General features: G+C 45.4%; 1 protein-coding gene across 2 annotated transcripts in view; it reads left to right on the forward strand.

Annotated features, from left to right (window-relative positions):
• LOC126248918 (MAM domain-containing glycosylphosphatidylinositol anchor protein 1-like) overlaps positions 1-26,379 on the forward strand; it is a 1,134,762-nt gene that overhangs the window by 358,834 nt on the left and 749,549 nt on the right. The window lies entirely within an intron of this gene.

Below are 26,379 nucleotides of genomic sequence, written 5' to 3' on the forward strand. Positions count from 1 at the left end.
ATGTATTTCTCCAAATGTATGAAGACTCATTACAAGTAAAATGGCAAGAAAGAGAGTCCATAAATCTGAATGACCACAAGGATGAGGCACTAATGAAGATGTCATAGCTAGGTGGCTCCGAGCGCGATTGGGCTGAGCGCTGCCGCCTGCCTCCCTACATTGCAGTGGCAGAGGGCGCTCGTGGTACAGAGCAGCTGCAGGTGTAGCTTATTGGATGTGTGCCATTGGGTCCGCCCAATCCCGTGCGACCGCTATCGGCGCCTTACGGAGGAAACTTGTTGTTCCGCTACCAACATTGATGACTGTGGGGTGGTACCGATATGGATCCATAATTTATATAAAACATAATGGTTTCTGGTGCCTGCTTTAAGCAAACATTTGAGTGCAACAGACAATCAGATACCTTCGGTTATGGGCTTTTACATCATTAGGGTCTCTCAAAATATGGATTTCTTAACGGTAAGGATTCTCTCTCTCTTTCTCCCCCTCTCTTCAACACACACACACACACACACACACACACACACACACAAACATACACACGTTGTTGTTGTTGTTGTGGTCTTCAGTCCTGAGACTGGTTTGATGCAGCTCTCCATGCTACTCTCTCCTGTGCAAGCTTCATCATCTCCCAGTACTTACTGCAACCTACATGCTTCTGAATCTGTTTAGTGTATTCATCTCTTGGCCTCCCTCTACGATTTTTACCCTCCACGCTACCCTCCAATGCTAAATTTGTGATCCCCTGGTGCCTCAGAATATGTCCTACCAACCGGTTCCTTCTTCTTGTCGAGTTGTGCCACAAACTCCTCCAAAATTCTATTCAATACCTCCTCATTAGTTATGTGATGTACCTATCTAATCTTCAGCATTCTTCTGTAGCACCACATTTCGAAAGCTTCTATTCTCTTCTTGTCCAAACTATTTATCGTCCATGTTTCACTTCCATACATGGCTACACTCCATACAAATACTTTCAGAAACGACTTCCTGACACTTAAATCTATACTCCATGTTAACAAATTTCTCTTCTTGAGAAACGCTTTCCTTGCCATTGCCAGTCTACATTTTATATCCTCTCTACTTCGACCATCGTCAGTTATTTTGCTCCCCAAATAGCAAAACTCATTTACTACTTTAATTTCCTAATCTAATTCCATCAGCATCACCCGATTTAATTCGACTACATTCCATTATCCTCGTTTTGCTTTTGTTGATGTTCATCTTATATCCTCCTCTCAAGACAATGTCCATTCCGTTCAACTGCTCTTCCAAGTCCTTTGCTGTCTCTGACAGAATTACAATGTCATCGGCGAACCTCAAAGTTTTTATTTCTTTTCGATGGATTTTAATACCTACTCCGATTTTTCTTTTGTTTCCTTTACTGGTTGCTCAATATACAGATTGAATAACATCGGGGAGAGGCTACAACCCTGTCTCACTCCCTTCCCAACCACTGCTTCCCTTTCATGCCCCTCGACTCTTATAACTACCATCTGGTTTCTGTACAAATTGTAAATAGCCTTTCGCCCCTTGTATTTTACCTCTGCCACCTTCAGAATTTGAAACAGAGTATTCCAGTCAACATTGTCAAAACCTTTCTCTAAGTCTACAAATGCTACAAACGTAGGTTTTCCTTTCCTTAATCTTTCTTCTAAGATAAGTCGTAAGGTCAGTATTGCCTCACGTGTTCCAATATTTCTACGGAATCCAAACTGATCTTCCCCGAGGTCGGCTTCTACCAGTTTTTCCATTCGTCTGTAAAGAATTCGCGTTAGTATTTTGCATCCGTGACTTATTAAAATGGTTGTTCGGTAATTTTCACATCTGTCAACACCTGCTTTCTTTGGGATTGGTTCAAATGGTTCAAATGGCTCTGAGCACTATGGGACTTATCTTCTAAGGTCATCAGTCCCCTAGAACTTAGAACTACTTAAACGTAACTGACCTAAGGACAACACACACATTCATGCTCGAGGCAGGATTCGAACCTGCGACCGTAGCGGTCGCGCGGTTCCAGACTGTAGCGCCTAGAACCGCTCGGCCACCCCGGCCGGCTCTTTCGGATTGGAATTATTATATTCTACTTGAAGTCTGAGGGAATTTCGCCCGTCTCATACATCTTGTTCACCAGATGGTAGAGTTTTGTCAGGACTGTCTATCCCAAGGCTGTCAGTAGTCTAATGGAATGTTGTCTACTCCCGGGGCCTTGTTTCGACTCTCTCTCTCTCTCTCTCTCTCTCTCTCTCTCACACACACAGACACTTTGAATTCATACAGACACCACACAGAAGATAGAAAAGGAACTAGAAGAACTGCAACAGGCACCACATACACATATAGCTGGCAAAACGTTTTCTCCGTCAGCCTAATGCAAAACACGGAAAACTCAACTAAACGAGAATTACGATCTGAAATGGAGATCAGATCAGGAATGCTTGTGAAACACAACACACACGTGAAGGCAGTGCAATATAAGTTCTACGAGAATAGAACAAGAAACGAAAACCGACGAACTGAAGGCTCGTTCGTTCCTCAAAACACATGACTCTTGTGACACAAAGCCAGACCAAGAAAAAACATAAATATTTCGAAAAGTCGGTTAATCCATGGAAGGAACTACCTACATAAGTATCGCGAAATAATTGCAAGATGAAACAGATTCCGAGTACCAAATGTTCACCTAAGCAACGACGAACAAGTGGGATTGAACAAACAAGGGCACACACACCAATGGATGGAAATTATGGAATACTGACAAAACTAACGAAACAGAAGACTACATAATATAAAAAAAACAAGCACACGCGCATTCACACTGGGAAATACGAATTCTAATTGGGACTAGCAGAATTCGCACATCACTCTCCCACATTTCTAAATTTTGGTTGAACAATGTAATTGCCAGTAAAATCCAACAATTACAAAAACTCTACCACTTCACATTCCGAATAAAATGATCTGAATGATTATAAAAGTCTGAAGCTAAAAAAAGACATGTGTCAAAACTTCAATTAAGCTGAATCTTACAGAGACTCAGTTACCATTCTCACTACTGCAAACGAAGTGCCATAAGCAATCTATCTGTTCAAAATACAATGAACGAGTGACCACTCATCCTGAACAAATTGGAATCTACATGCAAGTAGCGGAAACTGGCAGAGAAAACCCTTACCGCACTCTGCCGAGTTAAGCACAATAGCGCTTCGACTAGAAGGGAACGAAACCTCTTTGCCACTCTCTAACTTTACTCCAAAATTGGTTAAGCTGCCACAGTAGCAGACATTATGAAAACTCAATATAGATACACATTCACTCACTCTACCATTCTAAGATATAAGGAATGGGAAAGAAGGATAATGGTACAGTATAAATACATTGTAATTAAGTGTGGGGAAGGTATCGGAAGAACAGATATGTAATAAATCAATACGTGGGCGTAAAACAGGCATAGAATAAACGTGAATTCAGTGAATATATGCAGTTGTGGTTGATTGGAGCACACGCAGCTGCCGACTCTTTTTCCTGGCATGCTTACGGAATGCACCGAAAGTATAAGATGCTAAAGGACATGTGAAATGACGTTAAATTTCATTGAAGAAATGTGGAGGGGCTAATATAAAGACCCTTTAATATGTTCTATTCACTGGACTGTATCTATTTTCTGTTTGGCTTGTACTTTTCACGCAACCATTTTCTGAAACCTTGGATAAACTTGTGAATGACTCTATATATTGAGCCACTGCTTCAGAGATAATAACCGTTATCAAGCGCTTCGTAATTATTGATTGTCCTATGATCAACTTTCTGGACGGTGAACCCGTGATCAGGAAAGATTTCCATACTCTATGAACATCAGAATGCTGAGCACCTGCTTCAAATCTGATCTACATGCATATAACCAATGGCTGTAATGGATACTACTATCAGTAGAGGTATGATGTAGCCAGTCGTACCACGAACACATCAATGGTTCTCTGGATCATTCGGAGCAGAGCGCCCTGTTCCCGGTGGGAGATAAAGTTTCGCTGTTTCTTTCAACACTGCCGAAACGCTACTGTTCATGCACCTTTATCTGAGGCGAGGGAGTCTTTGTTCAGATGTCTCTTGGAACGGACGTATGCAGTCAGGACACAACAAAAATTTATGCAAAGTTTGAAGATATTACTCATATATCAGTTTGGAAGTTTCCCGTTGCATGGTAGGTCAACTAACCAAAACCAAACTTCGTCCGAAGAAGCCTTGGAACAACCAAAGGTACCGACCGACCGCCGTGTCATCCTCGATCGATAGGCATCACTGGATGTGGTCAGCACACTACTCTCTGCCCTGTTGTCAGTTTTCGTGATCAGAGCCGCTGCTTATCAGTCAAGTAGTTGCTCGATTGACCTCAAAAGCCTGACTGCACCCCGCTTGACAACAGCCCTTGGCATACCCGAACGATCGTCTATCAGAATGCAAGTCCGAGAGCGCTTAATTTCGGTGATCTGACGGGAACCGGTGTTAGCTCTGCGGCAAAGCCTTTCGCTGTAGGTCAACAGTAAGTGATTAATCGATTTGTTCTCGTAGGGTGCTCGTAGTTACACACGAAATCAGCAGACAAATGAGTATCGTCATTCTTAGTAGCATCCGTTGGTGGGCTGTGTTGTTATCTGAACAATTATTAAGGCTCCGTGAACCGTTATAGCTTGACAGTTTAATTTGGAGAAGCAATAGAGGTATGGCAAATTTCAGTGTGATCGTGGAGGTATATACGAGGGGCGTTCAGAAAGTAAGCTCCGATCGGTCGCGAAATGGAAACGACTATGAAAATCCGATAAAGCTTTGCACAGATGTGTTGGGTAGTGTCTCTAGTATAACTCCAGTTAGCATCACGTCGCGCTTCTCATTTCTGAGCTCGCAGTGAGTGCGTAAAGATGTCTATAAAATAGTGTCTGCCGCCAAGTACGAGGGCCTGGTGAGACATTTCGCCTGAAGCTATGCAGCTAACATTACATAACTGTCGTGCTGTTTCTTCTTCAAGACAATTCTCAGCCGCATTCTGCAGGGGCAATGAAGATGCTCCTGCATCGTTTTCAAATGGAAATATGAGATTACCCACAATACAGTCCGCAATTGTCTCCCCCTGAGTTTCATCTCTGGTCACATGAACCGCTGTCTTTGAAGACAACATTTTGACACAGACAACGAGGTGTAGGCCAGCGTGGAGAATTGGCGGAAAGCACTGGCGGCTGCCTTCTATGATGAGGCTATTGAAAAGTTGGTACAACGCTATGATAAAAGTCTAAGTCAGAACGGCGACTACGTAGAGAAGTAGCTGAAAGGTGTAGCTAATTGTTACAAGTAAGACATTTCTGATGTTCACTGTGGTTTCAATTTGGCAATCAATCGGAGCTTACTTTCTGAACAGGCCTCGTATAAATGCTAATATGGGCATGGTTGGACCATTGTTAAGAAGGGTGTTACGAACTCACTAAAAGAAGTGAATAGTATGAACTTCTACCCTTTCAAAGCTACCTTCTCACTTATAACGAAGAACTTTTACATTCGTTAAGAAAAGTGTCATTTTTCATACGAAGTGTGTTCTCTCTGTTTGCCATCCAATACCCATTACCGATCGTCGCAAATAATATTGTTCCAATCAAGAATCAGCAAAATATAGCTGGAGGGAGTTACATGGTGCGTGCTTGAAGTTAGATCTGCAAATGTTTCCTCGATGGCTCTCTTTGGTATTTCCGTAAGTCTAAAATCCCGAACTGCTGTCCTGCTCTGAATACATGGAAGAATAGCGGTTAAGGTCAAAAGCCATCGGCTACTGTTTACTTTAACCTGTGAATTTATATGGGACTACGCCCACGGTTTTTATGCGGTGAACCATTAATCCTTTTGAAAGTTCTCTGTATGAGCCATTTCATAAATTTTTCTAAAATTTACTGGATTTTCCAAGACTTAAGCACCTCATACTTTAGGTGCGTTTAATAAATCATGACGGGAGAATGGGTCAGCAGCTGAGTGTGTTATCATCAGCCTCAATTCCACACGTTCTCTGAAGTCATATTTCTTCTACGTACATGTTACATGTATATATGTCGATGTACTAAGTATCTATGCCCCCCTCCCTCCCCCATCTTCCCCGCAACTGATCATGATGTTTTAATGTTGTACTCTTATCCTTCTTTCACATTCCTACACTCTTACAATGACATAATGAGTGAATGCGTCTAGATATTGTGTTTCCACCTCGCATAGAGTCAGGTGGCGGGTAAACTTTGTGGTGTCACCGCCAGACACCACACTTGCTAGGTGGTAGCTTAAATCGGCCGCGGTCCATTAGTACATGTCGGACCCGCGTGTCGCCACTGGCAGTGATCGCAGACCGAGCGCCACCACACGGCAGGTCTCGAGAGACGTACGAGCACTCGGCCCAGTTGTACGGACGACATTGCTAGCGACTACACGTACGAAGCCTTTCTCTCACTTGCCGAGAGACAGTTAGAATAGCCTTCAGCTAAGTCCATGGCTACGACCTAGCAAGGCGCCATTAACCATATCTGGAGAGAGTCTCACTTGTATTATCAAGAGAAATGTACCACAAAGAATTAAAGTTAAGTATACGAGAAGCTCCGTTCTTTTCTTTATAGCTTTCATCACGTATCCTGTTTCAGACTTAACGCAAGACGGCTTGAGTTGACGCGTGCCCTTTCGGCTACCTCCCTTGTGTCTAGACTGTCTTGTCTAGACACAGCAAACTTCTTATCTGCTATTGTGGCTGTTTAGCTAGTTTTGTGTAGACTCACACAGAGGCAAATAAGCTTTGTTCCTTCTGGTCGAAGCGCTGTTGTGGTTAAGTTGGCAGTGTGCGGAAAGAGTTTTCTCTGACGACTTTTGCTATGTGAGTACCCCTATCTGGTTTGGGTGCTCTTCATTGGTTCCTGGAATTTGGAATAGATAAACTATTCGTAGAAGCACGTTTTCAGTAGTGAATACGGTAGCGTAGTTTGTGTGAGCTTCAGCCTAATTGGGGTCTTAACCCACTCCTCTCGCAGCTTCAGACTTTAGTTTTCATACACAATATTTCATTCAGAATATAAAGTGATAAAGTTTTCCTGATTGTTCAGTATGACTGGTAGTTCGTTTGTTCAACCAGAACTTGGGAATGTGGGGGCGTGGTGTGCTAGCTATCCTTGATTTCAGTGAATATTCGTGTTTCCCAGAGTAAACGTGCGTGTGCTTTCGTTTCTTATATTAAATACTCTTCTATTTCGTTTGTTTAATCTATATTCGGCCATTTCTATCCATAGTACGAATGCCTTTGTTTGTTCGATCCCAAGTATTCGTCGCTGATTCGTCGTTATTCCGCAGTAGTTGACTTACGTGGGTAATTTCTTCCACCGAGTAACCGACATTTCGAGATTTTTCTTTTTTTTTTTAATTTTTTCTTGGCCTGGTTTTCTGTGGCTGGGGTCACGTGTTTGCAAAACGAACGAGGATTCAGGTCATTGATTCTGTTCTGTACTGGTGGCGCTTACATTTGCAAATTGTAAATTACCTTGCTGTCTGTTAGATATTTTATATCACTGGGTAAGTGGTCAAAAATCTTGTTGCAGTGTTGTGCACCTGTTTCTGTGCTAAAGACAACCTTAATGTTGACTAATGAATGTCGTTTTTTCTTCTAGTATTGTAATTATGTATCTCATTGTTCCTTTTGAACTGTAGTAGATTATTTACAACAAACTTCATGAGGGAATAAATATACTGTAAAGCAGTAGTCAGAATGCCCAACTCCTTAAACAGAGTTCTACAAGATGATCGCGGGTGAGCACCAAATATTATTCTTACACCACGTTTTCGGGCAATGAAGACCTTGTTTCTTAAAGAAGAGTTACCCCACAAAATTATTCCATACGTCATTACTGAATGAAAATAAGCAAAATATGTCAACTTACTGATTTCTCTCTCCCCAAAATTTGCTATGATTCTAAGTGCAAATGTCGGTGAACTAAGTTGTTTTAGGAAATCCAATATGGGCTTTTTCAGGTTTAATTTCTCATCAATATAGACACCTAAGAATTTTGAAGTTTCCACTCTATGTATTATTTCATCACCACGTGTTACACTTATCACTGGTGTAGTGCCCCTAGAGGTGCAGAGCTGAATATGACGTGTCTTTGTGAAATTCAGGGTGAGACTATTCGCAGATAACCAGTCAATGATACTTTTGAGAAATTTGTTCACCATTTCTTCCATTTCTGTATGTATACTGCGAGTGATTACAATACTGGTGTCATCTGGAAAAAGAACTAATTTTGCTTGTTGTACATTAGATGGCAGATCATTTACTTAAATGAGAAACAGTAGTGGACTTAAGATTGAGCCTTAGGGAACGCCATAGGTGACTTCTCCCCACACTACCTGCATTTGCGTGTTTTGTCTTACGTGCATTCTCGATCGGATTTACATTACGGATCGTAATTCTCTCTCGTTTCCACGACTTAATTTTTCGGTATTATGCCTTAGGCCGGTGGAGCAAACCTCGTGATTCTCCTAGTTTCCTTTCTTCCTTCTGCGTGGTGTTAGTGTAAACGAGAATTGTGTGTGTGTGATTCCTTACTTGCTGCGTCCGTAACTGGTCTCACTATTTGACGGATTTGTGTCGGAGATCTGAAGATCGACTTTATCTTGTGTCTTTTCAGCACGCGACTTATCTTGCCCAACACGGAACCACAGAACGGCAGTAAAGTAAGTAAGTTCTTTTTCCTGCTCCTCGTCGGTGGTGTGATTCTTACATGAAATCACTTCATTTATATGATGGACGTAACAGCTGTTGTTCTTGAAGACTCCGCGAGACTCTGTATTCTTACAGAGTAGAACATGATTGAGCAGTGGATCTGACATTGAACCTTGGGGAACACCATAGGTGACTTCTCCCCTCACTACACATTTATATAAAGAAATAATGTTTGCCGGTGCCCGTCTTTAAAAAATCACGTGATGACAACAAATAATCTGATAGAATTTGACGAAACCTCTGTCATGGCTCGCACTAACGGCTTCTTGGATTGTGTAATTAAGGAAGCCATTGAAATAAAAATCATCGATAAAACCCTAAATAGAGACGGTGCCTGCAGCTCCGCACGGCATCGGATCCAGTGATAGCGCGGTTGAAGCGGGCACATCGAACGCCGAGTCAGAATATGCCCATACATGGCTATAAAGCGAGAACCAGAGACATCAAGGTCGACAGCTGATGTATACTAGCAGTCATGGCCAAGAAGCGCTTCTCCGAAATTTTGCGTAATTTTAATCACTTGAGGCCGCCGGAAACCCGAGAACCTATATTCAATTTTCGATTCTATTCCTGGGTTCATTACGTGTTCCCACTTCTCACCATAAGAGGGTACGTCCAGAATCACTACGTGGACTTAATCGTATCTCATTCTAGAAGAGCACGCAGCCCACTCCTCGTTGGTCCAGTCGCTATACTCTTGGCACCATCGCAAATAGTAGCGCCGATGTTCGGATGTCAACGAAACACAAATAACTGGTCTTTGGTCAAAGATTCCACCACTATGCAGTCGCCGTTCCAGTGTGAAGCGTGAGACTGCGTGCGTTGCAGTCTTGTTAATTGTGGTTGCAACGGCATCTGTTGTTTGACGTGGTTCGCATCTTGCCCTTTGCACATGTAGTGATTATCTGCTGCCATGGTCGACCGTGGCCAACCACCTCCATTTCTTTGGGAAGCAATGCCTGTGGTTCGCAACACTCCCCGTACACGTGAAATAATGCTGTGAGCAATACCAAACTTTTGAGCTACTCTCGTCGCACTTCGTCCTTCTTTGAGTTTCCCGATGAGTCCTCACCGTGTGAATTCATCCAGATGTTGCCTCCAAGCCATGTCGTAACGAAGAAGACAACCACTGTGCATCGCAACTGCTCATTGATTGACACACACTGTCATTTCCCGTTCCTTCAAGTACCTGGTTTTGGGGGGCCAGCCACATTTGGCGCTAGAGTTACGCTGATCTCTCGCCATGTGACGCCCACCTTTCTGTGGACAGTGGGAGACTTGTGTCAACATCCTCCCGCGCTTTCATTCATCTACACCGAGCTATTAATATATCACGTTATTTTATCTATATCGTCCATAAGTTTTGCAGACCAGATTTTTATTTCATGTTTTTTTTTTTTTTTTTGAAGAGGTAGAGCCTCTCCAAGCCTTCACCGGCGTGATGGCCAACACAAAAGAACTACTGCCATCTCTGCGTAAGGGTTTGTTTTCACTAAAGTGAGGTCTCGCCGGCTGTGAGTACTGCGATGTTTGTGCACATCTGGATAAGGTTAACCAATAATAAGCGCACATCTGGAAATAGATTGGGTCGAAAGTTGAATGAAGGGTAGCGGTTTGAAGGGCAGACGGGGGAAAAAGTGCTAAAGCAAGAGCCAAGAGGGCAAAGACCTGCGCGATAGTTGGGTAGGGTTGTAAGAGCAGTAGCAGTTTTCCTGCTACCTGCAACAGGTCATGCAAGGGTAGGCTTTGTTAATAGTGGGTATCATGCAGGTGGATACCTTTGAGGTTGTGTGGTGCCGTTACTCAGAGACTGCTGCTCGATGCTGGTGCTGACTTCTCGGTCAGCGTCAGCATATCTGCAACAGTTAGGTACATCATCGTTTACTGTCATATATCGGATTCACAGAGTAGGATAGTGCTGGCGGCTTGTTTGTGCGTTAGTGTGCAAACTTGTCGGTTTCCCTGCTTTAGCCTGTTGGTCGGCTTTAATAGCAGCTGGCATATCAAGTCAATGATGCTGATTTGCAGGGGCCTGCCAATGTTGTCCTTTGTGGGTGTATGTTAACTCGCCATAGGTGGTTATGCCCTAGATAATAGTGTCTATGGCAGCTTATGCTTCCACCTATGCAAAGCAGTGTATTACTTGATGAACGTAAGAGCAATGAGATAAACATGAAATCATGCGTGACAGAAATAAAACTGGATATTGATCCCACGTGTTCTGAAAAGTAGAACGTACAAACAAAGACCTTACATTTACAGTGTTAAACTTGACTGCAAAATTGAACACTGAAAGATATTTAATGCTGTACGATCTGAATGCGACGCAACGCACAATCATGTTAATGCAGTCATCTCTATATAATTCAGAACGAAGTCAGTTTAATATGCCCAATTCACTATCACAAGGCAAAGCGTCGGTACTATGAAGTAAAATCATCGCGCAGCAAGCGGACGGAAAGTGTGTGTCTGCCATGGACAGGGCAACGTGAACTGATTCTGCTACCAAGTTTCCCTGTTGGTTGAGCCCCATCAAAGTTCAGACCACTTGCTGAGACATAACTTACAGTTTCTATCCAGATGGCCTATCACAAATATACACTACAGGTCATTAAAATTGTTACACCAAGAAGATGACGTGCTACAGACGCGAAATTTAACCGACAGGAAGAAGAAGCTATGATATGCAAATGATTAGCTTATCAGAGCATTCACACAAAGTTGGCGCCGGTAGCGACACCTACAACCTGCTCACATGAGGAAAGTTTCCAACCGATTTCTCATACACAAACAGCGGGTTGACCGGCGTTGCCTGGTGAAACGTTGTTGTGATGCCCCGTGTAAGGAGGAGAAATGCGTACCATCACGTTTCCGACTTTGATAAAGGTCGGAATGTAGCCCATCGCGATTGCGCTATATCGTATGGCGACATTGCTGCTCGCGTTGGTAGAGATCCAATGACTGTTAGCAGAATATGGAATCGGTGGGTTCAGGAAGGTAATACGGAACACCGTGATGGATCCCAACGGCCTCGTATCACTAGCAGTCGAGATGACAGGCATCTTATCCGCGTGGCTGTAACGGATCGTGCAGCCACGCCTCGATCCCTGAGTCCACAGGTGGGGACGTTTGCAAGACAACAACCATCTGCACGAACAGTTAGACGACGTTTGCAGCAGCATGGACTATCAGCTCGGAGACCATGGCTGCGGTTACCCTTGACGCTGCATTAGACAGGAGCGCCTGCGATGGTATACTCAACGACGAACCTGGGTGCACGAATGGCAAAACGTCATTTTTCGGATGAATCCAAGTTCTGTTTACAGCATCATGATGGTCGCATCCGTGTTTGGCGACATCGCGGTGAACGCACATTTGAAGCGTGTATTCGTCATCGCCATACTGGAGTATCACCCGGCATGATGGTACGGTGTGCCATTGGTTACACGTCTCGGTCACCTCTTGTTCGCATTGACGGCACTTTGAACAGTGGACGTTACATTTCAGATGTGGCTCTACCCTTCATTCGATCTTCGAGAAACCCTACATTTCAGCAGGATAATGCACGACCGCATGTTGCAGGCCCTGTACAGGCCTTTCTTGATACAGAAAATGTTCGACTGCTGCCCTGGCCAGCACATTCTCCAGATCTCTCACTAATTGAGCCGGCCGAAGTGGCCGTGCGGTTCTAGGCACTGCAGTGTGGAACCGCGAGACCGTTGCGGTCGCATGTTCGAATCCTGCCTCGGGCATAGATGGGTGTGATGTCCTTAGGTTAGTTAGGTTTAACTAGTTCTAAGTTCTACGGGACTTATGACCTCAGAAGTTGAGACCCACAGAGCTCAAAGCCAGCCAGCCAGTCACCAATTGAAAACGTCTGGTCAATGGTGGCCGAGCAACTGGCTCGTCACAATACGCCCGTCACTACTCTTGATGAACTGTGGTATCGTGTTGAAGCGGCATGGGTAGCGGTACCTGTACACGCCATCCAGGCTCTGTTTGACTCAATGCCCAGGCTTATCAAGGCCGTTATTACGGCCAGAGGTGGTTGTTCTGGGTACTGATTTCTCAGTATCTGTGCACCCAAATTGCGTGAAAATGTAATCACATGTCAGTTCTAGTATAATTTATTTGTCCAACGAATACCCGTTTGTCATCTGCATTTCTTCTTGGTGTAGCAATTTTAATGGTCAGTAGTGTAGCTTTCAGCTAGTAAGGCGTTCGTCAATACATACACAGTCACGCAATCACATCTCACACACACATGACTGCAGTCTCATGCAACTGAGGCCACACTGCGAGCAGCATCACCAGTGCACGATGGGAGTGGCGACCGGATGATGGTGAGGAGGAGACTTGGGCGGGGAGGGGGAGGGATAGTAGGGTAGGGGTGTCGGACAGTGGCGTGCTGTTGAGGAGCATGCAGGGACGAGGTGGAAAGAGAGTAAGGCAGCTACAGTATGTGACCTAAAGTATCCGGACACCTGGCTCAAAATGACTTACAAGTTCTTGGCACCCACCCATCGGTAATGTTGGAATTCAATACGGTGTTGGCCCATCCTTAGCCTTGATGACAGCTTCCACTCTAACGGGCATGCGTTGAATCAGGTGCTGGATGGTTTCTAGGGGAATGTCAGCCCATTCTTCATGGAGTTCTGAACTGAGGAGAGGTATCGCCATCGATCGGTGAGTCATGGCACGAAGTCAGCGCTCCAAAACGCCCCATAGGTGTGCTATTGGATTCAGCTCAGGACTCTGTGCAAGCCAGTCCATTAAAGGGATGTTATCGTCGTGTAACCACCCTGCCACAGGCCGTGCATTGTGAATAGGTGCTCAATCGTGCTGAAAGATGCAATCGTCATCCCCGAATTGCTCTTCAAAAGAGGGAAGCAAAAAGGTGCTTAAAACATTACTGTAGGCCTGTGCTGTGATAGTGCCATGAAAACAAGAATGGATGCAAGCCCTCTTCATAAAAAACACAACCAGACCGCAACACCATAGCTTCCGAATTTTACTGTTGGCACTACACACGCTGGCAGAAGACGTTCACCGGGAATTCACCATACGCACACCCTGCCATCGGATCGCCACATTCTGAATCGTAATGCGTCACTCGACACAACGTTGTTCAACTGCTCAATCGTCCAATGTTCACGCTCCTTACACCAAGCGAGGAGTCGTTTGGCAATAACCGGCGTGATGGGTGGCTTATGGGCAGCCGCTTGAGCATGAAATCCAAGTTTTCCCACCTCCCGCCTAAATGTGATCCTGATGCAGTTTGTATTTCCTGTGTGGTGTCCTGGATACATGTCTGCCTATTTCACATTGCGACCCTCTTCAACTGTCGGCAGTCTCTGTCAGTCAACAGACGAATTCGGCCTGTACTCTTTTGTGCTGTACGTGTCCATTCACGTTTCCACTTCACTATCACGCCGGAAATAGTCGATCTAGGGATGTTTATGAGCGTGAAAATCTCGCGTACAGACGTGTGACACAAGTGACCCCCAATCACTTGACCACGTTCGAAGTCCGTGAGTTCCGCAGAGGGCCCCATTCTTCTCTCTCACGATGTCTAATGACTTCTGAGGTCGCCGGTATGGAGTACCTGGCAGTAGGTGGCAGCACAATGCACCTAATATGAAAAATGTATGTTGTTGGGGGTGTCTGTATACTTTTGTCGCATATTGTATGCGCAGTTGGGAGGTTAGACGATGGGCAGCGGAGAGATGGGAAGGGGGCGGAGAGGATAGCGGAAAAGGAGAGAAGTACTGGGTGCGATGGAGGAATGAGGGCTGTGTAGTGCTGGAATGGGAACAGAGAAGGGGCTGGATGAAAGAGGATAATGACTACATCTCCGCTATATGTTGAGTAGCAACTTTCCTTTTGCACAATATTGCTGCATTCCATCCCAGATGCTCCATTGTTTGAGTTTCCATCCATGTGCTATCCCAGCAGACGCATAAATGAGGACAGATCACCGGGGAAGACACGTGTCTATCGACTCACGTAGGGGTACGCTGCATGAAAATCCCCCTTCACAGCAAAGCGAACTCGCAAAAGCGAACGAGAATTCTCTGTCGCGTACACGGTAGGTGCGTCGTGTTCGGTCGTGCGTGGGTCGCATTCGCAAGTGCTCCCTTGTGATCCGGTCGTTGTCTGTTTCAGAGCGAACCATCAAAGGAAGTTCGCGTGCTCTCCTCTTCGGCGCTAGCTCCGCTGTGACAAACAGAGCGCACTCGCCTTGTCGCAGTATTACTCGGACACAGTAATATTGCACGTGGGAGTGCGACCGCTTCGGTCGGGCTGTTCGCGAGCCAGCGTGTGTTAGGGGTTACGGAATGTAGGAAGGACGGCACGTGTAGAAGTATGCAATTGAAACTGCACTGACGTTGGTGATTAATTATGAAGTGGACGGTCCATGCCGGACGGAGTGGCCGAGCAGTTCTAGGCGCTACAGTCTGGAACAGCGCTACCGCTACGATCGCAGGTCCGAATCCTGCCTCGGGCATGGATGTGTGTGATGTCCCTAGGTTAGTTCGGTTTAAGTAGTTCTAAGTTCTAGGGACCTCAGACGTTAAGTCTCATAGTGCTCAGAGCCATTTGAACCAATGTTGACGGTCCATCACGCAAGTCGTAAACGTCGAGTTCTTCATCTGCCGTATCTCTTTCACTGGAATCCGTTCCAGTTTATCTGCCGTGTAAATTTCCCTGTCACTGTCATAATCATGTGCTGCAGATTCATCTTCGCTCTCCAGACCAACAGTGATGACTATATTCTCTACTGCGCGTTCCATTAACCCATCTCCGCGCCAATATTCATTTATAATTCTATTTACATGCTCGCAGTCTTTTAAGTAATCATTTTAGTTAATCTTATACAAAGACTGTTTGATTATTTGTTTTAGGGTAGTTAAGTTAATGGACGAAACGTTTTTCGGCAATGTTCTCTTTCATTGTATCCCAGATTATCTCTATAGGATTCAAAACACAGTGGTATGCTGGGATGCACAAAACAATATGTCCCTTACGCTTTAAAACTGCATCTGCTTTAAAAACATGCTCTGGCTTATTACAACGCAGTAGTTGTAAACGCTCATTACTTGTTAAGCTCGGTTAAAAACCGATTTTGCTATGAATGAGCCATTCAGTTATACCCTTTTTCAGAGTTGCAGTAATGGGATCAGTATTCGTCTAAACAGCGTGATACGGTCAGTTATCAAGAATAACAATATTACCAGTTGTGATGTTAGGAATCACTTTCTCTGCTAACCATTTGTGAAAATAATCCCCACTCATAGAATAGTAATAATTTTGGGGCTTTGATTTCGAATCATATAATAACTCTGCTTCCTCTATAAAACCCGTTTCTGCTCCAGCGTGGACAACGAAAGCTGCAAATAGTCATTACACATGGAATTTCTTCGATCTCCCTGCACTTTTTCATGGTACACCGCGCATGCGCCAACGTTTCATTCGTGAATACTAGTGGCTTATTTGGCCACTTTTCATTTTTTCTGATTGCTCTCAAGTACTCCACGCACTTAGCCAAAATGGCAGAACTTTCTGTTAGGATCTTAATATTACTATTATATTTTTCGAAACGAAATAACATCTCTTTCAAAATTTCACGAAATATTCTCCTTCCACCATGAAAATTTATCGCAGTTTTTTAAAATATAAGCAGCTTTCTCAATGTTGAGATTCCCTGCTTTTGCTCGCAACACACCAAAAATTTTCTTTGCACAAATGCTTTGTCGAAGTCATCTGGAAGAATTTATTTTCTTGAACGCCATCGTTTTCTACGAGTTATAATTTTGGCCCGATTTCTTCCGCTTTCTTAAAGTCTTTCAGAATGTGTTTTACCTTTCTTTCTGACTCCCCTGCACTTATCCGCCTGCAAAATTAATTTCTGTAGAGGTATCATTATCTGGTTGTGCTTTATCTTTCCGGGCAAAATTGTAAAATTTAGCATACACGCCATTTTTCATATAACTGTGTCTACTTTCTCGTCATCTGCTTCGGCTTTCCATTTTAAGGGTGTTCATTATTATGAATAACACCACTCTGCACTTCTGACGATATTTCACTAGGGCGCGTTGAACCACCTGATAGTGTATTCAGAACTGATCTGAAAGCATTGACACTACGATACGTTTTCCTTAGTCACCACTATACTTGTTTATTGTAAGGTCACCACCTGTTTCCGATAACGGCCACGGGAGGTTCAAAATGGCTCTAAGCACTACGGGACTTAACATCTGAGGTCATCCGTCCCCTAGACTTAGGACTACTTAAACCTCACTAACCTAAGGGCATCACACACATCCATGCCCGAGGCAGGATTAGAACCTGAGACCGTAGCAGCAGCGCGGTTCCGTACTGAAGCGCCTATAACCGCTCGGCCACTCCGGCCGGCTGCCACGGGAGGCCAAGTGCAATAATATCATTGTTGGATAGTACACTGTATCTCCCTCGCGAGCTGTTTGTTGTTGTTTATTGACAGTGATTTTCGTGGCGATGGAGCGGCTGGATGATAGCGTACGTCTGTTGATAGACGAGTTCAAATATGGTTCAAATAGCTCTGAGCGCTATGGGACTTAACATCTGAGGTCATCAGTCCCCTAGAACTTAGAACTACTTAAACCTAACTAACCTAAGGACATCACACACATCCATGCCCGAAGCAGGATTCGAACCTGCGACCGTAGCAGTCGTGCGGTTCCGGACTGAAGCCCCTAGAACCACTCGGCCACCGCGGCCGGCGATAGACGAGTACAGACACTGCAGGTGCTTGTGGGGCCATAGAGATCCAAAATATAACATGCTTAATGAAAAAACTGATGCTTCGAAAGAAATTACTGAAGTGCTGAAAATGCTAACAGAGTAACTCAAGAAGAAAAGGAACTCCCTGCTATATTCTTTCAAGCTAGAAATGTATAAAGAACGTACAGCCCTGCAAAATGGTGGAGTGGAAAAATATAATTCCAAGTGATTTGCCTTCAAATCGTTGTCATTGCATATTGATAAATACAATGCCGAAAAAAATTAGTAGGGAATGCTGGAAGGCTCAGTGTGGTGCAAACGTGTGAAGCAAGCATGCACCCATGTCACTAAGATGCACTCGTGCTTCCTACGGCCAACAGAGCGAGTTTGAAATGGGTCCAAATGTGGCCTTCCGAGTGGTGCGCTGGTCCTTTCAGAGACGTGCCACACAAGTTGGACACGCTGGGTCAGCTGTGCAACGATGTTGGTATCTGTGGTCTCGTGAACATTCTCACACCCAGAGGTGAAGTTCTGCATGTACAACGCTGTACGGACGCACGCTAGAATCGTTGGATTGTAAGGACGCAGTAGCACATCGTAAAGCTACCTCAGCACACATAAGAGGGCTTGTGAGCCCAAACCTGTCAACACGAAGTGTTGCAGGCCGTTTATTAGCAGTGAGACTACGGGCACGCACACCTCCAGCCCATCTTCCACCCACGCCACAACATCGACGTGCATGGTTCGACTTGTGCCGTCAGATGATCACTTGGAAGAGGGAATGGCGCGCCGTGGTCTTCAGCTATGAAAGCAGATTCTGCCTGCACGCAAGTGATGGTCGTTTGCGCTTACGACGTAGACCTGCTGAGTGCTGTCTTGCAGAGTGCATTCGTCCAAGACACGCTGGCTCCATCCCTGGCTTTATAGTCTGGGGTGCGATAAGCAACAACTCTCGTTCATCTTTGCTGTTTCTAGAGGGGACGCTAACTAATGCTCGGTACGCGCAGAATGTTTTTAAGGTTAGGTTAGTGTTGTTTACCGTCCCGTCGACAACGAGGTCATTAGAGACGGAGCGCAAGCTCGGGTTAGGGAAGGATTGGGAAGGAAATCGGCCGTGCCCTTTCAAAGGAACCATCCCGGCATTTGCCTGAAACGATTTTAGGGAAATCACGGAAAACCTAAATCAGGATGGCTGGAGACGGGATTGAACCGTCGTCCTCCCGAATGCGAGTCCAGTGTAGAATGTTTTTAAATTCATTCTTTTATAGTTCTTGCAACAAGAAGGTGATGTGTTGTTCCAACAGGATAACGGTCGCCCACACACTGCCCGTAAATTCAACGTGCTCTGCAAGACATGTAGCGACACCCCTGACCAGCACGATCCCCGAAATTGTCTCTAACCGAGCACATGTGAGGAATAACTCGTGTGACTCGTCAGCCAATAATTCTTACGGAACTACGTGAACAGGTCGAGCAGGCGTGGCATAACTTATCCCTGGACAGTATTCGCCATCTGTATGTTCGAGTGGATGCCAGAGTCAGTGCCTGTATTCCTGCCATTAGAGGCTACACCATGTACTAATATGGGTGTTTCAGCATGGTTCGATACCTGGTACCTCAGAACCGCTTGTGCTATTGATCTGTAAGTGTAGTCATTTCATGTATTCCATACGCACTGTTAGAACAATACCCTGATCAGTCAAGATATTATGACCATCGATGTAGATCCTTCCAGGCGAAAGCAACATCACCTGGCGCGGAATGACTGCTAGTCAGACACACGTACGGTGCGTGTAGTATTAGTGAGTGGGCCGTCCGTGGGAAGAAGGGAGAAGGCGCGCGATCTATCTGAGTTTGAGTAAGGGCAGATTGTGATGGCCCGGAGGCTCGGCATGACTATTCCGGAAACTGCACGACTTGCCAGGTGTTCGAGTAGTGTTGTGGTGAGTGTCTTCAAGAAGTGGTCGAAACCAAGGAGCAACCACTTCCAGTCGTCGTGGGCTTGGGCGACCACCCCTCATTACAGATTTCAGACATCGAAGGCTGGGCAGACTGGTAAAACAGACAGGCGCCGAACTGTGGTGGAACTGATGTTGGGCAGATTAAGTGTGTCTGAAGACACAGTGCACTGAACGCTCGTAACGATGGGCCTCCGCAGCTGACGATACATGCCAATGTTAACTCAATGTCATAGGCAACTATGACTGAAATGGACACGTGACCATCGGCACTGGACGCTGGCGCAATGAAAGAGCGTTGCATGATCTTCTTCATCGTACCGATGGGAGAGTGCCAATGCGTCGCCTTTCAGGGGAACAGCTCCTTGACGCCTGTACTGCGGGACGGAGACAACCTTGACGCTGTTCCATTACGCTCTTGGGAACACTAACGTGGGAATTTATGGGACCAGTGGAGCTCGTGCAAGGCACCACGACGGCCAAGAAGTATCGTACATGTTGTGTACATAGTTCCGCGTAGTCAGCGCGTACACAAATTTCCCACTAGAGCGCGCCCCGCTAAGCAAACAGCGCAGGCGCAGCGCTCGTCCGTCTCCGCACTACGAGATGGCGCTGCCTTAGAGACGGACCAAATTCTGCTTCCGCCGATCCGCGTATTAATATGTAACGCAGCCAATGAGATTGCTGCTAACGTAGAACCTTTTCTCCTCCGATTAGTCAGTCTGCATTTGTCTGCACCAGTCTGTACCAGTCTGCATTAGTCTGCATGAGTCTGCATTAGTCTATACTCAAGTTTCAGTCTGCACCTAATTAGATTATCATATTCCTGTACATAGCCATGAAGAGAAATGTACAGACACTTTGTCAAGTATCAGAGATATGTGAGAATAAGATTAACATACCAAGACCAAAGGAACTTCAGATTGTCAAATGTAAACAGCATCCAGAATCAAGTTACGTAATGTCTATGCTTTTTATTATTTGAATAAATGTGTGTGAAAATTACTCAAGTTCTGTTTAAAGTTGGTCACCGTCAATCTGCTACTCTAAGCGTGCAAGTGGCATTTCTATCGTCTGACCTAATGGCAGAAGACAAACACGCCATGATAAGACCACGAGACATATTGCTGACACTCGCCTACTTCGTTAGAGCGACAAGTCAAATAATCTGATGGTGTGTGTACCGAAGGTCTTACAGTACGTACACCACAGTACACTGGCTGCAGACTAAGTACACCCCTTCACGACGATCATCTTTCCGAACGGCAGTGAATTTTTCTGCAAGATAATGCTCCATGTCACAAGGCCAGGACAGATGAGTTCCATTTGATGTGCTGGCTGCCCAACTCGCCAGATCTGAAACCGATCGACCTCATCTGGGATATGACTGAATGTGGTGACAGATATCATGGAAACCTCGCCGTAATTTACGGCCATTAGGTAACTTGTGTGTGCAGATGCGGTTCCAGCTCCCACCAGTGACCTACCAAGGCCTCATTCATTCCTTGTCACGATGCGTCGCTGCTGTTATTCGTACCACAGGTGCACATACCAGCTATTAGGTAGGTGGCCATAATGTTCTGGGTGACCAGTGTAAATCTTGAGTGAACTGGAAACCTCTAAAATGATGCACTAATTTTTTCCGGCTGTGTATGAAGTGAGAAAAACCAGATTTTCAGTAAAGTCATAACCATGTAGTAACCATGATTTGCATTAATTAATTCACTGAAAGCTGCGCAAACGGTTCTGGGCTTAACAATATTTATCCTTCCATTCGATCCGGCCATAATCCGATTCAAAACATGGTGCAGATTCATTTCTTATTTTGACAAGAAATCTTTTTCCATGTAGATATGGGTAATTTCAACTGCACTTCAAAAGAAGTTCTGTTCAAAAATGGTTCAAATGGCTCTCAACACTAAGGGACTTAACATCTGTGGTCATCAGTCCCCTAGAACTTAGAACTACTTAAACCTAACTAACCTAAGGACATCACACACATCCATGCCCGAGGCAGGATTCGAACCTGCGACCGTAGCGCTCACGCGGTTCCAGACTGAGGCGCCTAGAACCGCACGGCCACATCGGCCGGCCCAAAGAAGTTCTGTCTAGTGATATAATACACTACTAGCCATTAAAATAGCTACACCAAGAAGAAATGCTGATGATAAACGGGTATTCATTGCACAAATATATTATACTAGAACTGACATGTGATTACATTTTCACGCACTTTCGGTGCATAGATCCTGAGAAATCAGTACCCAAAACAATCACCTCTGGCCGTAATAACGGCCTTGATACGCCTGGGCATTGAGTCGAACAGAGCTTAGATGGCGTGTACAGGTACAGCTGCCCATGCAGCTGCAACACGATACCACAGTTCATCAATGGCGTATTGTGACGATCCAGTTGCTCGGCCACAATTGACCAGACGTTTTCAGTTGGTGAGAGATCTGGAGAATGTGCTGGCCAGGGCAGCAGTCGAACATTTTCTGTATCCAGAAAGGTCCATACGGGGCTTGCAACATGCGGTCGTGCATTATCCTGCTGAAATGTAGGGTTTCGCACGGATCGAATGAAGGGTAGAGCCATAGGTCGTAACACATCTCAAAAGTAACGTCCACTGTTCAAAGTGCCGTCAATGCGAACAAGAGGTGACCGAGACGTGTAACCAATGGCACCCTACACCATTACGCCGGGTGATACGCCAGTATGGCGATGACGAATACACGCTTCCAATGTGTGTTCACTGCGATGTCGCCATACACGGATGCGACCATCATGATGCTGTAAACAGAACCTGGATTCATCCGGAAAAATGACATTTTGCCATTCGTGCACCCAGGTGCGTCGTTCAGTACACTATCGTAGGCGCTCCTGCCTGTGATGCAGCGTCAAGGGTAACCGCAGCCATGGTCTCCGAGCTGATAGTCCATGCTGCTGCAAACGTCGTCGACCTGTGAGCACCGATGGTTGTTGTCTTGCAAACGTCGCCATCTGTTGACTCAGGGATCGAGACGTGATTGCAGTATCCGTTACAGCCATGCGGGTAAGATGCCTGTCATCTCGACTGATGGTGATACGAGGCCGTTGGGATCCAGCACGGCGTTCTGTATTACCCTCCTGAACCCACCGATTCCATATTCTGCTAGCAATCACTGGATCTCTACCAACGCGAGCAGCAATGTCGCTATACGATAAACCGCAATCGCGATAGGCTACAATCCGACCTTTATCAAAGTCGGAAACGTGATGGCACGCATTTCTCCTCCTTACACGAGGCATCACAACAACGTTTCACCAGGCAACGCCGGTCAACTGCTGTTTGTGTATGAGAAATCGGTTGGAAACTTTCCTCATGTCAGCACGTTGTAGGTGTGAATGCTCTGAAAAGCTAATCATTTGCATATCACAGCATCTTCTTCCTGTCGTTTAAATTTCGCGTCTGTAACACGGCATCTTCGTTGTGTAGCAATTTCAATGGCCAGTAGTGTATATTCCTCTTCCCCTTCACATGTACAAGTACTGGATAACTGACAAATATCGTGGAGCCCAATCCCCCTATTTTCATTTTTGTTTCGTTTACCTTTGATTTTTTTCACGTAATTGCAATCGTGAAAACGAAAGTCATTAAAATAGACAGATAACGTACATTAGCATGAAAGGGGCAGACAAATGCAAACCGAACAGCTGCCACAAGGGAATCATGTTACAGTTCCATTCCAAAGTAATCACCACACACTTGAACACATTTATCCCTCTGGAAGACGAGACAATCAGTTCCGGTTTCGTAGACCGTGGTCGGCCGCTGACGGAACCACAACAGCACCCACCCTTGCATTTCGCCGTCCGACTGCAACCGACGTCCACGCATGTGAAACACGCGAAAATTACACAGTGAAAGACCCGGGTTCTACAGCGGATGTTGCAGTGTTTCCGAAGCAAATCAATGAAGCGCAGCCTTCGTCCGATAGGCAGTGGGGGGCGGGTGTTATTGTGCAACAGAATGATTCCTTCCGACAGTATTCCTTAGCGTTTTGACTTGAAGGTGCGTCGTAATTTCTGCAAAGTGTCTTCATAGCACTACCAATTGATTGTGATTCCACGCTCTGGAAACTCGACGTTCATTCGCTCCATGTAGTCGAAGAAGAAGGCAGTCACCAGAACTTTTGTAAACAGCTTTGGAGTTCTCCACCGCCTCGCTCAGTTCTGAAAAATTCATTCACCCTCTACGTAGAGATGAGATATACTAACTGCGACGTCTCTGCATTTTGTGTATATTACTACCACAGTAGAGTTATATAAGGGGCGATCAAAAATGTTTCTGCTCGAAGGCCGTACAGTCCAGAATCGGCAATCAGGAAAAATCGCCGTGAGCACTGAGGCAGCCATCCCACCGACGCACCAGATGGAAGACACTCGTTTGCTGAAACACCGTGTCCCGCAACGTGAAGAAGCCCTTAACGGCGGGCTGTACATCCCCCGACGACAGGAATCGTCTTCCCTTCGGCGCCCTTTTTGAGGTACCGAAGACGTGTCAATCGCATGTGGACATATTAGGACCATAGGGCGGGCTCTCGAGTGTCTACATCTACAGCTACATGATTACTCTGCAATTAACATTTAAGTGCTTGGCAGAGGGTTCATCGAACCAAAATCATACTATCTCTCTACCACTCCACTCCCGAACAGCGCGCGGGAAAAACGAACACCTAAACCTTTCTGTTCGAGCTCTGATTTCTCTTATTTTATTTTGATGATCATTCCTACCTAAGAAGGTTGGGCTCAACAAAATATTTTTGCATTCGGAAGAGAAAGTTGGTGACTGAAATTTCGTAAATAGATCTCGCCGCGACGAAAAACGTCTTTGCTTTAATGACTTCCATCCCAACTCGCGTCTCATATCTGCCACACTCTCTCCCCTATTACGTGATAATACAAAACGAGGTGCCCTTTTTTCCACCCTTTCGACGTCCTCCGTCAATCCCACCTGGTAAGGTGGCTGGTTCAAATGGCTCTGAGCACTATGGGACTCAACTTCTGAGGTCATTAGTCCCCTAGAACTTAGAACTAGTTAAACCTAACTAACCTAAGGACATCACAAACATCCATGCCCGAGGCAGGATTCGAACCTGCGACCGTAGCGGTCTTGCGGTTCTAGACTGCAGCGCCTTTAACCGCACGGCCACTTCGGCCGGCTCACCTGGTAAGGATCCCACACCGCGCAGCAATATTCTAACAGAGGACGAACAAGTGTAGTGTAAGCTGTCTCTTTAGTGGACTTGTTGCATCTTCTAAGTGTCCTGCCAATGAAACGCAACCTTTGGCTCGCCTTCCCCCACAATATTATCTATGTGGTCTTTCCAACTGAAGTTGTTCGTAATTTTAACACCCAGGTACTTAGTTGAACTGACAGCGTTGAGAATTGTCCTATTTATCGAGTAATCGAATTCCAACGGATTTCTTTTGGAACTGGTGTGGATCACCTTACACTTTTCGTTATTTAGCGTCAACTGCCACCTGCCACACCATACAGCAATCTTTTCTAAATCGCTTTGCAACTGATACTGGTCTTCGGATGACCTTACTAGACGGTAAATTACAGCATCATCTGCGAACAACCTAAGAGAACTGCTCAGATTGTCACCCAGGTCATTTACGAGGGGCGTTCAGAAAGTAAGCTCCGATCGGTCGCGAAATGGAAACGACTATGAAAATCCGATAAAGCTTTGCACAGATGTGTTGGGTAGTGTCTCTAGTATAACCCCAGTTAGCATCACGTCGCTCTTCTCATTTCTGAGCTCGCAGTGAGTGCGTAAAGATGTCTAGAAAATAGTGTCTGCCGCCAAGTACGAGGGCCTGGTGAGAAATTTCGCCTGAAGCTATGCAGCTAACATTACATAACTGTCGTGCTGTTTCGTCTTCAAGACAATTCTCAGCCGCATTCTGCAGGGGCAATGAAGATGCTCCTGCATCGTTTTCAAATGGAAATGTTAGATTACCCACAATACAGTCCGCAATTGTCTCCCCCTGAGTTTCATCTCTGGTCACATGAACCACTGTCTTTGAAGACAACATTTTGACACAGACAACGAGGTGTAGGCCAGCGTGGAGAATTGGCGGAAAGCACTGGCGGCTGCCTTCTATGATGAGGCTATTGAAAAGTTGGTACAACGCTATGACAAAAGTCTAAGTCAGAACGGCTACTACGTAGAGAAGTAGCTGAAAGGTGTAGCTAATTGTTACAAGTAAAACATTTCTGATGTTCACTGTGGTTTCAATTTGGCAATCAATCGGAGCTTACTTTCTGAACAGGCCTCGTATATAGATCAGGAACAGCAGAGGTCCCAGGACGCTTCCCTGGGGAACACCTGATATCACTTCAGTTTTACTCGATGATTTGCTGTCTATTACTATGAACTGCGACCTTCCTGACAGGAAATCACGAATCCAGTCGCACAACTGAGACGGTACCCCATAGGCCCGCAGCTTGATTAGAAGTCGCTTGTCAGGAACGGTGTCAAAAGCTTTCCGGAAATCTAGAAATATGGAATCAACTTGAGATCCCCTGTCGATAGCGGCCATTACTCCCGTAACTACTGCATTTTTGAGCAGTATTGGTCCTATGACGACCAAAAAAAGGGTAACAGCATGCATTTGGTCTAACGTCGCCACAGTTCATTTTTCCGCATTTACTGCACTGACGTCGCAAAGACACGAATACCATACTAATCCCTTCCCTACTCGTCTGTGCTTGTTTACCAGCATCGGAGTGGTGCTACGCTGCATATACCCTGCAGTTACGCACTCTAACGGAACCTTTTTGATCGTCCCTTATACAAAATCTGAAAGGGGGGGCTCCATATG

This window comes from Schistocerca nitens, chromosome 3 (genome assembly GCF_023898315.1).
Source record: "Schistocerca nitens isolate TAMUIC-IGC-003100 chromosome 3, iqSchNite1.1, whole genome shotgun sequence".
Classification (NCBI taxonomy): Eukaryota; Metazoa; Arthropoda; class Insecta; order Orthoptera; family Acrididae; genus Schistocerca; species Schistocerca nitens.